This window comes from Amblyomma mixtum, chromosome 5, assembly GCF_055824585.1.
Source record: "Amblyomma mixtum isolate Tamu chromosome 5, ASM5582458v1, whole genome shotgun sequence".
Taxonomy (NCBI): Eukaryota; Metazoa; Arthropoda; class Arachnida; order Ixodida; family Ixodidae; genus Amblyomma; species Amblyomma mixtum.
This window is the reverse complement of record NC_143016.1, coordinates 155,121,390-155,136,394: the sequence shown is the minus strand read 5'-3', so window position 1 is coordinate 155,136,394 and position 15,005 is coordinate 155,121,390. Positions and strand designations below refer to the sequence as shown.

Sequence of the window (15,005 nt, the reverse complement as noted above, 5' to 3'; positions counted from 1 at the left end):
GGAAACGCCGCAAGTGGAAGCTTTCAAAGAGCTTTAGTGCCGCTTACAGTCCCCTCCCTGCTCGAGCACCGAAATTCAAACCGATGCAAGCAGTGTGGGCTTAGGAGTGGTCCTCGTTCAGAAAAATGGTAGACAGGAGAAAGTTATCGCGTACGCTAGTCGTTCATTGTCGAAAGCCGAAACCAACTATTCGACCACCGAGAAAGAATGTCTAGCCATAATTTGGCCCATGTCGACATTTCGCCCCTCCCTGTACGGACGACCATTCAAGGTTGTGAGCGATCACCATGCTCTATGCTGGCTAGCCAATTTGAAAGATCCCTCCGGCCGCCTTGCTCGTTGGAGCCTTCGTCTTCAAGAAATTGACATAACTGTAGTCTACAAATCTGGCCGCATGCATTCCGACGCAGACTGCTTGTCGCGAGCCCCCGTCGACGCAGCAGCGGAAGAGGAAGACGGCGATGGTTTCTTAGGATCGGTAAGCGCCAGCAGTTTCGTGCAGCAGCAGCGCTCGGATCCTGAGTTGCATAGCGTAGTTGGTTATCTGAAAGACAAGACCGCATCGCCTCCACGAGGGTTAAAGCGCCAATATTCGTATCTCGTCTTTCACAATAATGTCCTTCTGAAGAAGAACTCTGCGCCCAACAAAGAGTGCATCTTGTTGTCGTGCCCAAAAATCTCAGACAAGATATTATGCAGGCATGTCATGACGAGACGACTGCAGGGCATCTAATCATTGCTCGCACGTTGCACCGCATCTAGGAGAAGTACTGGTGGCCACGGCTAGCTGCCGACGTGTCTCATTACTTGAAAATGTGCTGTGAGTGTCAGCGACGCAAAAAGCCTCCGATTAGACCAGCCGGACTCCTGAACCCCATACCACCTGCAGCTATATATAGCTGCAGGGCATTCGCATATTTCATATGCGAATGCCCTTATCAGGAAGGTGCCTTCATCCTATTTTTAGGTTATATTGACTATCCTGGGTCATTAGATCCTTCGCAAGACGTACGCAGTGTAAATTATATACACTGTAAATACCAAAACCTCACACTATGCTTTTGCACGCGCTAACCTGCAGGAAAAATGTGAGAGCTAAAGCAATACAAAAAAGGAAGAGATAAAGGGTTAGCGAGATACTAAATATGCGAAGATATGACAGGATATAGCTGAATAATTGTTTGCTTACAACGTGTAAATTTTGTCATATTATTGATTTAATTCTTCCAACAGATGTAACAGCACTTCAAAGCAATGGTTGGGCCAGTTGCCAAAGCTGGTGCAGACCCATCCAAAAAATTTATTGCAAAGCGCGAAATATATGATCACATGAACTACATGACATAAAGGCTCCAATATCTTGAAGATTGATCTAGAAACCAAATACAAAATTTGCAAAAAAATTAATTTCACGACACTATCAAGAACACACGAAAGAAGAATGGTAGCAAACGAAATAAAGTGCGTACACATCAAAGTCACTAACTTATTGAATTAGGGCATCGGTACGAAAATATTAACTTAGGCAATGTATCGCAGTCAAATTCCTCGTGTTGAATATTTGCAGAGGGAACATATTCATTGACCGTTTATTTCCGGGAGACATCCCATTCGAAATCCCCCCCCCCTCCGCAGCAGTGGAATGAACGTTGCTGTATGTACACTAATGTCTACGACCGGGCGCTAGTAGGTTTAGTAACACAAGGCTTCCCGAACAAGAACACTCTAAACCATTTCGCAATACACTTATTACTCACAAAGCAACACCGCAACGAATTTGTGCCAAAATACCAGGCTCGCCAATCAAACGAAGAGTAAGGTGTATCAGTTCTTGCTGCGACTAGAGTCCGCATAAAGGCGGTGCTTTGAAGGCGTGCGGTGTGTCCTGCGGATCCTTCACGTCGGCGAGCAGCAGGTAGCGCCTGATGGCGCGCCAGCAGTCCTCGTTGAGGTCGTCTAGCTGCGCGCGGTCGTCTCCGGACGGGAGACACGTGACGCAGCGGCTCACGACGCCGGTGAGCCGCATGTACTCGTTCATGTCCTCCAGTGCCTTCACGGCATCTCGGATCATCGCCGCCGCCTGGACCTCGGTCACCGACGCCAGCTCGGCCACTTGCTCGGGCAGCGCGGGGTGTCGGCACATCCACTCCACAGCTTCGCCGCAGGGCCTGTTGGTGGAGGCAGGATTCGAATTTGGTGGCGTATGTATGTATTTCTAATTATGCAGTTAAAGGGCCTCTGAAAGCGGCTTTCAATAATGTTGCAGTATGTCTAGGGCGTTAAATGACGCCGCTGCACAAATATCGTCCAGCAAGAATTTTTTAAATGCGTTTTGTGGAAGCTGAGTAACCTCCAGTTAAAAATTGAATTTCCGCGTTTTCGCGCCTTCCTCCCTCTTCTTGTCACTTTTGCATACCGAAATGTTGGCGCTGCCGCGCCAGCCCCAACCACTCGGCCCCTCCGCCAGCTGCCAACGCACGCGGGAGCTACATGGGGGGGGGAGGAGCTTACGGCCGCAACCATGGTAGCTCCGTGATGTCAGGAAAAGTTGGTACAGCGATCCAACAACAGCCCTCCGCTGCTGACGTAACAAGCAATGCATGACGTCTTGCGCGCGGTTTCCGGCAAAAGCCCGGCATCGCTGGTCGCTCCAAGGCGTAGCGGATTCTTTAAAAGTGTACTGTAAATGATCGGCTCTCTTTTAAAGTATTTTGAGGAAAGTTCTGGTGCCAGAAGCTGTGTTGTTGTTTTCGAATCTCGAAACAATATTACACGAACTAAAATTACCTGGACGTTTACCCCCTAAGTAACACAAATTTCATCGCAGTCTTCTACCTACACGTTTAGCAGCTGCGTCTGCCTCGCTGAAGACAGTAAAATAAGCCGGATGTGTTGAGCCGCGCAGTCTCGTAGTTCTTTATAGCCACCTATCTGTTTTGCAGTTTGTGCGCTCGGCAAGCATCACTATGCGTGACTCGTTTAGTTCTGCCGCTGCATGCGTCAGTGACGGCGTCTGCGTCACCCGCGCAGCTACGTTTTGCGTCGCTCTAATCACCCGTTTCTGATTCGGCCTTGCGTGCGCCCGGATCCTGAGAGTGGCGCCCATGGGCCGTTGGTTGAGCGACAGCTTCGCCTGCCTCGCTCTTGGCCTTAGAAGTGACCGGATGCACTGTGCCGCGCACTTGTGCCGCGCTTATGCCGCCGCCACTCTTCGGCTACTCTACTTCACAAGAATCACTCTCCTGGCGGTACTCGAAGAACCCCATGGGGTCTAAATTTCCAGAGCCCTGCACTACAGCGTACCTCATAGTCTGAGTCACTTTTGGACGTTAAACCCCTATAAACCAAACCAACCTAATGCAAATAATTTGATCGCTCTGAGTGAGATTAGTTGCTACCACGTGTATTAATAAATGTAGGTGAGATAGCAAGACGATAACGACTACGTTGCAAGAAATTATGGCAAGTGGATCGGTTATAACGTTGAGACTAAAAGATAACATGTCGAGCAGTATGTTAAGCTCTGCAAGCACGTGTTATTGATCTCATAGCAACAAAGCGAGTGGGCAATACTGTATACAAAACGCGGAATGCCTCCGTTCAGCAGAGGCGGAAACAATTCTCGTGCTATTTTTCTGCACCAAAAAATGTAAGCAATAGTGCCGAACAGAAGAAATATTTGGAGAGAGAAGAGCACTGTTTCAGCAAAGATTACAAGAAATTGTAAAATATCAGCAATCTGAATTTTCGTTTTCATATATTTACAGTTGTTTAATATCTTCAAATAAGCAGTAACATCACAGTTGACGAATTAACTCTGTATACGTTCTTTACAGAGGAGAAAAAAAGACTGGTTTTAGTGTCTCTGCTGCCACTCATATGTAACGATGATTTACCTTTGATATTTCCTTTCAAAGCGGAGCTTTGTCTGATTTAGAGGCTTTAAATTGCTTTTTGAGAAAGGAAATGACGCAGCAACTCTCACATACCTCGGTGGACATCCGAACTGCGCCGTAAGGGAAAGAATAAAGGAGGGAATGAAGGGAAAAAGGAAGAAAGAGATGCCCTAGTGGAGGCCTCCGAAAAAATTTCGACAACCTGGGGATCTTTAATGTTCACTGCATCGCACAGCACACGGGTGCCTTGCATTGTCAAGGCACCCATGTGCGGTGCAATGCCAGTACACGTTAAAGATATTGTTCCGGAGACTTCCAGTGAGAAAATTGCAATATACTTTAGTTGCCCTGCCTGCGAACTCATATAACTGAAAAATAAGAATTTTCAGTTGTTTCGAAATTTTTAATTTCTACTATACCGGCGATAGCTTTTCTGTGCAGTGAACTCTGCCATGCACCTCATAATCCGGCCGCACGGTGCACCGGTCCTCTTGGAGCATTGCTCCCTAGGGGCATCGCCTTTCCGTCGCTGGTGCACTCGAGACAATCTATGAAAGCCTTTTGCAAGAAGAGGTGCCTTGGAAATTAGCTGTAATTACAAACACTTTTTTCTTGATTCCAAACTTTGAAGTTTGGAAGCTGTGTTATAAATACTACTTATATATGTGGATACTGATGTTGTACAGCGTTTTTCAAGGAGTGTCGACAATACATTTTAGATGCGTGTTTTCTTCAATACATGGAGCACCTCGTGGTACTGGCCCAGGACCATTAAATAATTTATAATAGAATTTCTTCTGGATACTGCTTCGGTTTCGGTTTCATCAACCCAACTATGGCTGTGACGGGTAATTGGTGTTTAGGTTTCGTGAGGCCGGAAAAACTACGATATAATCGCTCCTATTTCACTACAATAGTTATGCCAGCCTGTTGCAATACCTGTATAAGTGACCTACGTCACCTATACGGGAACTACTCGCCACAGCCATCGCTCGGTTGAAGAAAACAAAACCAAAACAGCATTAAGAACAAATTACTTTATATACCAATTAATGCGAACGCATTATAAGGCTCACTTTCAAAATCATGTCGGCAAAATGTGTCCGCATAAAACGGCACCATGTGACGTCACGAGCCAACGCATATCATTCACGTGACAACCATGAATTATGACTCGCCGCGGTGTGTCAGTAGTCATGGCACTCGGCTGCTGACCCAAAAGACGTGGGTTCGACCCCGGTCGTAGGGGTCGAATTTCAATGAAGGCGAAATTCTAGAGGCCCTTGTAGTGTGCGATGTCAGTGTATGTTAAAGAACCCCAGTCGGTCGAAATTTCCGGCGCCCTTCACTACGGCGTCGCTCATAGCCTGAGTCGTTTTGGGACGTTAAACCCCATAAACCAAACCGATGTAGAGAGAGAGAGAAGAAAACTTTATTGGCATAGAATGTCGGGAATTAGGGCAGATGGGCTTGGTGTGCCCACCAGGTGGAGGAGACTTTCTGAGCCCACAAAACGAGTGCCATGCCAAGTGAAGTGACGATGACAAAATGTGACCTCATGTCAAATCACGTCACGACGAAGCAAAGCGGAAATGTGAGGTCATACAAAATCACGTGACACCGATGTAATATTTCGTCACATCAAGTTACGTGACAGACGGCAAACAGTTCCGGCCACGTGACAAGTCAGCTACAGGCCCCAAACCTGCTCCATAATCCATGAAGGTGTGGATGGCATCTCAACGATGACATCACTGGCTGATCTTAATGCGGTGGCACTATTCCCGATTACATTCACACCAAAATTTTGAGCAACCGTGCGTCATACAGCGCTCCTGGTGGTGTCATAACATTTCTCTCTCCATATATCGATTGCATGTTTTAGTCAAGTTGCAGCTAACTTGCGACAGAGTTTCGGACCGACGACATATGCACCTTCAGTTGCAAGCTTTTAAGATGCGGTTGAGGTCTCCACCGAGATGGCAAGCCGTGAGAGCTAGAGCGGCCCTAGCCTTTCGTCAAAATACATGCGTTCACATTCCTCCACGTAAGCAGGCTTAAGTAATTAAAGGTAAAGGTAAATCGGTTTTTGAGAAAAGAAAAACAGCGCAGTATCTGTCTCACATATCTCGGCGGACACCTGAACCGCACCGTAAGGGAAGTAATAAAGGAGGGAATGAAGAAAGGAAGAAAGAGGTGCCGTAGTAGAGGTCTCCGGAATAATTTCGACCACTCGGGGATTTTTAACGTGCACTGACTGTCACAAAATTCGGCGCATTTTTGAAGCAAACAAAGAAAAACAGCGCCGCGCGGACGCGTCTCGCCGGCGCGAGACGAACGGGAGAGGAGGAAACCCCCGCGGAGCGCCTAGCCTGTGTGCGTGTGCTCTCTCTCCCCTCCACCACCGCTCACCGACACGGCGTGCACCGAGGGGATGAGTCATCCACGCCGAAGATTTCTCTAGAACATCCGAGTTGCTTCTACAGCTGACCAGGGGAAGAGGGGGAAGCCTTGCGTGCGCTAAGACATGTCCCCCTCCTCTGCACCCGGACGTCGGCGACGCCGCCACGATGGCGCCACGCCGGAATAAGCTCGAAACTTCGAGACGCGACCCCCAACCTCTGACCAATGGGGACGCGCGGCCGGCGAGAGAAAGGAAGGGAAACTATAAGGGAGATACTGCGTGTATGTGCGCGCCTACTTTGGCGCGTACAACAAACAGACATGAGAGCGAGCCTATAAAAGAAGGACGTTGACCGCTGTCAAGTCAGTCCGGACCGCCGTTTAAGCTTCATCGAAGCGCGCCCGTTCGACTCCCGGGAAAACACCACTCGGCCAGCATCGGACCAACGATGCAACGTTCGCCAGTCTGTGGGACGGCATCGTCATGGAACTCTGGTCGTCGGACTGCCGCAGTGCCCGGTGAACAAATTGTGTTTTGCTTGTTTACCTCTCTCTCCTGTTTTAGTGCTCTTTAGGTGTAATATTTCCTTTGAATTGTATTCTCTCTCGAGTTTAACTTTGCACGAATTGCATTGTGTTACTAATCACTTTGTCTTTCTACTAGTGTTTGTGAAACCCTCTGTATCGTCTCAATTGCTGTATAAACTTTGTTTTGTTTTGTGAACCTTTGGCTCCGACCCATTCTCTGGCTTGCGACCAGCGAAAGCTGGGCACCGAACGCCCAAAAACCTCTTGTCACTTGGTGGCTGGTCTCCGCTGAGCTTGCCACGCTGAGTCGAGGGCATGTCATTCGAGTCCGAGACAGCTACCCCCACACGCTCTAAGGGTGTCTGGGAGCTTCCCACTAAAAGTGCGCGAAGTGTGGGTGACACTGACATCGCACAGCACGCGGGCGCCTTTTGCTGTCGTAAGCCAATAGCACGGGATCTCCATGTATACTATTGTCTAATGCAGGGGTTCTCAAACTGGGTTCCGCGGAACACAGAGGTTCCGCGGGCTGTCTTCTTGTGTTCCGCGAGAAGCCTCACCGGCCCTGACCCGGCAGCTGATATGAGACTGGCTCTGAGTGCTACTGAGCCACGCTTTGACTTGCTCTTAAAAGGGAAGCAGTACCACCCATCACATTAGTATTTGTATTAATCTGTACAATAAACATTTAACTTTTGCAACTCTCTCTTTGCAAAAATGCACTCGATAACATTGCTGGTAAGTGAAAGCAGGGGGGGGGGGGTCCCTAGAGCTTATTGAAGGCTTTTGGGGTTCCTTCAAGCAAAAAAGTTTGAGAACCCCTGGTCTAATGCATCATTTGGATAAAGGCAACACGAAAAAAAAGGTGTTTGTACTCCTTTAGGAGAAAAATTACTGCCAGCGCGGACTACATGCCCTTGGGTAAGAGACGGGCGTGTTTCGGCTCGGTGACTTCCGCTCAGTTGCCATAAAACGTTGTCGCAGAGTATAATGCGTAATCTTTAAAAGCATCTAACTCTTGGACCCCGGATGATCATGGCACCGAACTCTGCGCAAGAGGCCCCATCGGTCCTCTCTACATATCATCAAATCACAACATTCTACAAACTCAGCCGCATGACACTGCCACCACCCCACAGTACCTTGTCGCCCTCATCCAGCGCCACATGGCGACAATTACAGATAGGCTGTTTCATTTCCCTCCACCGTCTCTCATGCTTTCACCCCACATTTCCTCCTGATTGTACCACCTGTGGCGTGCCCAGATCCATACTTTTCCACTACCATTGGGAATGTCCTTCCCCAAAGGCAGTACCCCCCATCCCCAATCACACTCATTCTTCCTGGGAGGGTGCTTTATGGACCGCTCAGCCCGCCGGCCAGATAAGGCTGGTGGATCGGGCTTTACGTGAAGCACAAGCCCGTGGACTCCTGGACCAGTAGGGGACCACCCTGGAAGATTTTTTTTGTGTAATAAAGTTCTTTCCATCCATCCATCCTCTTGGTCCAGTCGGTATCTTCTCTTTTAGCCGGGCACAGACACAAAATTTGGAACGCAAAAAACGATATAATTTGTTCCGTGGGCGTAACAAGGTGCCTTGTTGGGCTCGACGCGCCGTCTGCAGCGACGACAGTGGCGCCAGCGGGACTGGGCTACGTGAATAACGGCCGGTTTCAGCACGCTGAGTGTGTGTGTGTATTTGTGTACGCGTTTGCTTCCGGTGTCCCGTTCTGGGAATTGTTTTGGTCGCGCACACGTGCGCCCGCCGGTGGCTCCTTACCCTCTCCTTCGAGGTCGAGAAACGGCCGTCGCCCCCTCCTTCACGGCCGAGAGACACTGCTGGCTAACCTTTGCGGCAGCCTTTGTCGGCGGCTGCGGCGGGGGAGGGGGGGGGGGAGCGTGGCGGAGCAACCAGGGGACGGAGGCCCCTAAATCGGTTGTCGGCGGAAACGCGTCTGTTTGGATTCTCAAGTTCGCTCAAAACCGACAGAGGACCGACAACGAAAGGGAGTCCATCATGGTGCGAAACGGCTCCGACTTGACAGCGAGAATGTGTATATCACCTTAGTTGCCGCCAAAGGACTCCTAATTCCACGGAACGATGGGTGAACAAAATACACAGATCGACCATCTGTGCGTGGGAGGACCGGCGAGAGTGTGAATGTCCCGCCTTTTTGTCACGGTGGGAGGATCGGCGAGAGGGTGATGTTCCGCCCTTTTGTGGGCGGGTTTCGTCAAGGAAGGTGATTGGCGATGTTCGAACAACCAAGTTTCCCCAGATAGGTACCTGGGGAATTGAAAGTGTATAAAACATGGCTTCAGTGTGCTTCTAGAGGGGAGACTCCTGATAACCTGCTATGTAAATAAAATCGTCTATCTTGTCTGGCAGTAACCGGCTGCATCTTATTCCGCACGTTGCTGGAGAGAAGAACAACTTCGGAGACCATCCCGAGGTACGAACCACAGTGCACTAACATATCTTGCCTTCTAGCAATTTTCAGACGTAGGCGTTCAGTGGAACGTAATTTAATATGTCCTTGAATATCACAAGATAAGCTGCTCCTAATTTCCACCCATACCAATAACGCCAGTGTACACTGGCTACGATTATTGTGACGTCACCCAACCCAGAAACTAGAGTTTGCTGGTGACGGCGACGCCAGTATTTTTCAGCTAAACAAGTATAGGCAACGAATTTCGACCGCATGTTTTCTTCTCTACTGTGATGCGGACTATTAAACATGATTCACCATGGGGTATTCGCTTAAGTTATAATTGAATTTTTCTTCCATGTAGTTCGTTTGTGGAGCATGAAAAAACTGCAGTGTAATCGCTGCTTCTGCATTTGTTTTCATTCCTGCACTTCATGCAGGAAGCAGCGATTATACTGAAGTTTTTCCGATGTCTCGCGTTACCTATAATCGCACTTTGGAGGTACAGTCATCGTTCGGCTGTTGAAACTGAGAGCGAAAGAGCATGAGAAAGAAATATGATTAGAAGTTTTTTAGCGGTCGTAGGAGAACATTACGTGGTAATCCAGTATAACATTGTCTTATGAATCATTAGTAAGAAGAAAGCACGGACCCAAAACTTAGGTTTCTGTGCTCCTTTAAGGTTGGCCGGTCGACCGTGACGTCAAGGAACAATCCAGCATTGATGTAGACCTAGACCAAAATTTCCCGTGCAAAATAGTTGTAGCTAAATACTAAAGGTGCTGTAGAGCCACTGAGCTTAAGGCCGCCACGCAGCAGCCGAAATATATGTGTTCCCGTCGGCCTGAAAACTGTTTGTCGACGCGGTTGGCACGGTCGCGCCTTCGAGTGCCCGCGCCGAAGAGCTAGCCGGGTACGCGTTACGTGAGTTACGGCGCGCCGGCCGTCTCGTCTCGGTCCCTTTCAAGGATCCCTGCCGCGAGAAACCCTAAACGGCACTTGCACCAGCACCGCTTTTCGGGGAGCGCTCCCTTTTCTTTTGCTTGTGCGTGTGTGCGCCGACTCCGCGTATTCACCGTGAGGGAAACGGCGCCGCTTCTGGGCGATGCGCGGGAAGCCGAGAATACGAACTGTGCCTGGTCGGTGTCAGTGGCGCGCTTTGCGAACGCTGGCCTTTAGGTTTCTTTTTCTTTAAAGCAACGGGCGGCATCGGCGGCGGCACGCCATAGTTCCTGTGCTGCGCGTACAGATATACGCCTCAGCTACGCTCATTGCCCGAACTTGCGGCCTAACGGAGGCGCCGAGACGTTTTTGCTTTTGGCCGTGCGCTTGTGTTTCTGCCGGCTGGCGCCGCTTCGAGGAACAGGGAAAAGGTCGGTTCTGTTCGTGTGTTTGTGTGTATTCCTGCCTCTTTTCGTGAGCGCAGTCCCACTTCCTGAGGGGAAGATACTCTGTTATGGTTTCGTTGCGTTTTGCTTGTGTTGTATCTTATATCAGTCACGTGGGGCTCGCTGTAAGCACTGTGGGCCCGCCTAAATACACGGCCACAGGCAACTGTTACGTCACGAGAGGGCCGGCCCAATCAGCGATCAGCTGAGGGGTTAAGAGGAGATGTTGGCGGTAATCTGGGGGTTCTCGCCAGGAGCTTTTGACCGGGAGAGCTATGGCGGCTCCTCTCTATTGTTGCTCTTCCTTTGTTCGAGTCTGTCTTCACTGTACCATCTGTACTAATCCCATATGTATAAAGTGTTTTTTTTGTGTTTCTACAAAGAAAATCGTCGTCATCGTCCTTCGCGCTAACGCCAATCACAAGACCGGGCCATAACGGCAACGAGACGGCCTGACCTCGCTACGCAACAGCAAGCGAGGAGAAGAAAAAGAGTGAAAAGAATCTGAACTGGTGCGCAATGGTGTTTTGTGCTTTTTTTGATGATTACTTGGGCGACAGGCCATTTTCAAGGGAAAAAAGCGGACGCCCAAAAAAGTTTTTCCTGTACCCCTCCACGAATGATCTAACCACAATCATTTGAACGGATAAGTGGCCAACGCGTTTCCGCACACTCCGCGGATTAAAACGGAAAGGGTTAGGTTTTCTGGACTTCCATCGTCATAAAAGTAACATAAGCGGCAGCTGTAGTCACCCTTTTTTTTAAACAATCTAACGCCTTACAGCTGGGTTGGTGGACATTTGGAAGAAATTGCGCACTAGGTTTTTTCTTTCAAGTTCGGTTTTAGCTACCATATGAAGAAATGGAACACGAAGTTTTTTTTTTCCCTTAAATTAAGCATTGACCGAAAGGTGTACAAGCAGTTTCATAAAGATTCTGCCTTGTCACAGTGAGCCTTACATTCCGCAACATTTATCTTATTTAAACAAACCACACTTTATATGTGCCCGATTCCGCCGTTCATACCTCCCACATAACCTTTCCTTAATACATACAACGAATATTTAACATTTAAATCAACATCAGCAGCTCAGAGCCAGCGACTAGCTTCCTTCTAGTAATCTCTGCACTCTATTCACACTAAGAGGAGCCCATGACTGTGATGGCAGCCTGATCCCGCTTTCCTTTTCTACTTACCTGTCGCAACGAGTACCGCTCACGAACAGGGCTGCACGGGTGAGTAGGCCGGAATTCCGTCGCGTCGTGTCCCAGATGGCGAACCAGTCTCTGGCTGCTTGCACCTCGTCAACGGACACGTCTACGGTCAGGCTGAGCAGCGTGTAATTGCTGGCGATGTCTTCGGACAAGACCCTGAAGAACGCGTTGGCGTCGCGTGCTCTTTCGGGCACGAAGTACATGCGCTGCATATTGGGCAGGGACTTCACCGTGCGCGCTAGCAAGTCAATGTCTTCGTCCTCCATGTCTGGGACTTTCATGTGCAGTTCCTTTATGCTGGCATTTTGAGCCAAAGATAAAATAATGGCCTTCAAAAGGTCGTTGCTGGGCACCAGAAAAGCTGGGTCGCAGTATAAAATCAGGTGAAGTTTTTGAAGAGTAAGCGTGCCTCTGATATAGTCAGCAACCGCTGATATTAGCGAGTCATCTACAGCATGCGTCGAAACCACTAGCTGCACCGATGTAACGTGAGAAGCAGAGCGGAGTTTCTGCATTATGCGCAGAAACTCGTTCCTCGTATCACTTCGTAGGCACGCATATACTTCCGAAAATCCCTTGTAGTCAAGCATATCAGCACTGTTCGGAGGAAAGTTAGTCTCGAAGAAAACCTGTTCTTCTGCGTCGGCTTCTTTGAGCGCTTTGCAGATCTGCGGCAAAACATCATAGTGAGTGAAGTTCATTTCGATAGTGACTTTGAGGTTTCGCTTTGATGGCAGAATCGCGAAGAATTCGCCCCATTGCTTTCCATTGCCGGCACAAAAGGGAAGCCTCACAGCATCTAATGTTTTATTCTCTGTGAGAGTCTCAAGCCATTCGTCGTACATGCCGCTGTCAAGCATTTCCGAGTCTTGTCTGGTTGAAATCATATTGAACGCTTTTACAGTCACATTTTGTTCGAAAATCTTTGGAACGAGTGTGGCGCTCTCCTTGTCGACTATGAAGTTTGTGAGGGTCACCTTCAAGACAGTATTGTTTGCTAGCAAGCCTTCAAGAACGTACTTCAAGGAGTCCTGCAGTTTATTACACGCCACTATAGTCAGGGTTGTTAGCGTCGTGGTAATCCCCAGGTATTCTGCGAACCCTGCTCTGTACGTTGGAGGAGCCTCGCCAATGAAGGATTCGTCCAGAGACAGATTCGTTAGACTGGAGTTGCCTCGGAGTGCGTCCAAGAAACTTTCCGCGGAGTGACTTTTGACGCATATCATGGGTATCCGCAGGGCTGTCAGCGAAGCATTATTTCGTAGGTGCCCGGATAGCACCTCCAAAAACGCCGCAGGACATTTCCATGCAGTTGGGCAGTCAAGTTCTTCTAAGCTGCGCAAAGAAGCGATCAATGCACAGAGGTCCTCTTGAGTCTTCGCACTGGCGAATCGAGGATTACGGAACTTGAGCACTCTCAAGCACGAGCTGTCCTGAAGGGCGTCGACAAGGAGGGTCAGTTCGCCCGGCTCCATTGCCACAACGCTGATGTCCAGCGTCGCCACGCACCGATGCGTCTTTAAGAGCTGGCACGCGAGCGCGATGCTTTGCTGCCGCTGTTCTCGCGATGGAACTGTCAGGCAGGGTTTTTCGAAGCTAACTAGAGACAGCTGCCCAGATATCCCTTATGATTCTCGCAGTTCGAAGCGAGCCTGGCAGAGAAGTTCGTTCCATGCAGACAGCTTCCGGACAATCTGGCATGTTTGGATGTCGGTAGCTGTGCAAGGATGGATGTAGCCGAGGGAGGTGCCTGTATAGCAGCCACGTATTTCCCACAGGGCAGTATTGTGTGCGTCGGGGCCTTCAGCTGGCGTTGTCTGCCCACACGAATGTCCGACGGGGGGTGTGGTTCCACGCTGAGCCATTTGATCTGCGAGCATTAACATTTGTTTTGAGTTGATGACAAAACTATATTCCGAAGCTCTGGGGCATCTTTCTTTAGAATCGCGTTGTAGCTCGGGGACACCGAGAAGTCAGTAGATTACTATAATACTGCGTGTTTGTGCGTTGATACTGCACGAAGGAGGGGCGCGTATTGGCCGAAAATTGCTTTGCTTCGGGGTATTGGCTTGCTGATTTTTGACAACGTAGACATTTAATTTCTAGTGCGGTACGGAGAGCGAGAGATCCTATTCAACCAGGCCTCGTCCTAATGAGCACGTTTTGTCTCATTTTAAGTAAGCTGCAAAAAAAATTTTTCATTTTTTTAAGTGACTAAACCTGCAGATACAGTGTGCCATACCGGGACGATTAGATTTTTTACAACCTGGAAACCTTATTTGTGTAGTGAGATGTCCCTGGCAGAGCGGTTGGACCTGTCGCTTTCAAAAGCGCGGCGTAGCCGTGGCTGCGATATAATCCGTGATCTTGTGCTCGACAGCAGGCCAAAGTTACTCAGGCGCGGCGGCAAGATCTCGCACGTCCTGGCCCATAGAAAACCGTAGATAGCACATTTTTCATTCGATATTTGTATTTACGCAGCTGAGATTTCTCCACCTTAAACGCCGTTTAATGGAAGCATTGTAGCCTCAAGCCAAGGTGACCAGCCTTAAACTTGGTAGTTTTTTTTTTCGTGTGCGTTAAATGGGAAGAATGTGTATCGCTCTCGATGCAGGAGCATTAGCTTGGTGCTATAAACCGACAGCATGATGTGGTATGGTGTGTGGGTTTCAGGGTGTCAAAGCTTCACACAGCCTCTCAGACACGCAGTAGTGGACTACTTCGGATCAGTTTAGAAGACCTTGCATTCTATAACGAGCATTCACACCACACAGCACAAAGTCATTTTTGAATTCAGCCTCCACCGAAATGCAGTCTCTGAGGTCAGGATTCGATATCATGTCCTTGGGCTTAGCAGCCGAACGCCGTAGCCACTAAGCAACGGCGGTGGGTCGACAGTTTGATAGCAACGGACCTGACACACTGACTATACTTAGCCGCTAGCGGCTTTAGCGCTGCACATAATTATATGACAAAGCCAAATAAACATAGTGAAGTCTGGGAAGTGCGGAAGTAACCAAGTGCTAAGGTAGAGCATAGAGCAGATGAAAAAGAGCGAGTATAATTGCCGTAAGAACCCAGAGGACATCCACTCACCGCCAGATGAGATGGGAATAATGCCTGTTTGAAGCTGCTGAAACGT

The 15,005-nt window shown here is 49.0% G+C and overlaps 1 pseudogene; it reads right to left on the bottom strand.

Annotated features, from left to right (window-relative positions):
* Positions 1-1,840: 1,840 nt before the first annotated feature.
* Positions 1,841-13,728, bottom strand: LOC149344201 (uncharacterized; annotated as a pseudogene).
* Positions 13,729-15,005: the final 1,277 nt, after the last annotated feature.